Source organism: Piliocolobus tephrosceles, unplaced genomic scaffold (assembly GCF_002776525.5).
Source record: "Piliocolobus tephrosceles isolate RC106 unplaced genomic scaffold, ASM277652v3 unscaffolded_46577, whole genome shotgun sequence".
Classification (NCBI taxonomy): domain Eukaryota; kingdom Metazoa; phylum Chordata; class Mammalia; order Primates; family Cercopithecidae; genus Piliocolobus; species Piliocolobus tephrosceles.
The window spans coordinates 484-2,020 of record NW_022331617.1 but is presented as its reverse complement, the minus strand read 5'-3'; the positions used below and the strand labels follow the sequence as shown (position 1 = coordinate 2,020).

The following is a 1,537-nucleotide window of genomic DNA, read 5'->3' as shown; positions in this document are numbered from 1 at the left end:
GGAACCTCAGAGCCCAGCATCCATCACTGTCATCATCTTCATCACAACCAAAGAAGAACAAGCCTGGCAGGAGGGGTTACATCTCCAGGATGGTGGGCTGCCAGCAACTGCAGAGGATGCGGCCACCTGCTTAACTGTGCTGTCCAGCCAGCCAGCCAGCTGCAGGGCCTCTTGCTGCTCAAGAAGAGCTGATGGGCCAGGGACGTTGGATCACACCTGTGGGCACAGTACTGAGAAATGGGACCACAGTGCTGAGAAATGGGAGCACAGTCCTAGGAAATGAGAGCACACAGTACTGCGAAATGGGAGCTCAGTGCTGAGAAATGGGAGCACAGTAGTGAGAAATGGGAGCATAGTCCTAGGAAATGGGAGCACACAGTACAGGGAAATGGGAGCACAGTGCTGCGAAATGGGAGCACACAGTATTGGGAAATGGTAGCACACAGTACTGGGAAATTGGACCACACAGTATTGGGAAATGGGAGCATAGTACTGGGAAATGGGAGCACGGTGCTGGGAAATGAGAGCACACAGTACTGGGAAATGGGAGTGCAGACTACTGGGAAATGGGAGCACACAGTACTGGGAAATGGGAGCACACAGTATTGGGCAATGGGTGCACAGTACTGGGCAATGGGAGCATAGTACTGGGAAATGGAGCACACAGTACTGGGAAATGGGAGCATAGTACTGGGAAATGGGAGCATAGTACTGGGAAATGGGAGCACAGTACTGGGAAATGGAGCACAGTACTGAGAAATGGGAGCACAGTACTGGGAAATGGGAGCATACAGTACTGGGAAATGGGAGCATAGTACTGGGAAATGGAGCACACAGTACTGGGAAATGGGAGCACAGTGTTGGGCAATGGGAGCACAGTACTGGGAAATGGGAGCACACAGTACCAGGGAATGGGAGTATAGTATTGGGAAATGGGAGCACAGTGTTGGGCAATGGGAGCACAGTACTGGGAAATGGGAGCACAGTACTGGGAAACAGGAGCACACAGTACTGAGAGATGGAGCACAGTACTGAGAAATGGGAGTACAGTACTGGGAAACCCCATACCTGGATTCTGAGTTCTTCAGCCTAGCCCAGACTTCTTATCTTAGTAGACAACAGGAGTCAAGAGAAGACCAGAGAACCACAGTCATCATCTGTATTTTAATGAACTCTGCATTTTAGTCTGTAGTCGTATTTTAAAAGATAATCAGTTTTCTAAATATATCTATAAGTTACTACATGCATTGGGCTGTTTTGTGTTTGTATAAAGATACCTGAGGCTGGGTAATTTATTAAAAAAAAAAACAGATTTAACTGGCTCACAACTCTGCAGGCTGTACAGGAAGCACAGTGCTGGTATCTGCTTGGCTTCTGGTGAGGCCTCAGGAAGCTTCCATCATGGCAGAAGGTGGGGTGGGAACCAACACATCATGTAGTGAGAGCAGGAGCAAAAGAGTGGTGGGGTTGGCGGGGGTGCCATACATTTTAAAATGACCAGATCTCAAGTGAACGACCAGAGCAAGAACTCACTCAT

At 49.0% G+C, this 1,537-nt stretch overlaps 1 pseudogene; it reads left to right on the top strand.

Moving 5' to 3' along the window:
- Window positions 1-4: 4 nt before the first annotated feature.
- LOC111528604 lies at window positions 5-1,239 on the top strand (annotated as a pseudogene).
- The last annotated feature ends 298 nt before the right edge of the window (window positions 1,240-1,537 follow it).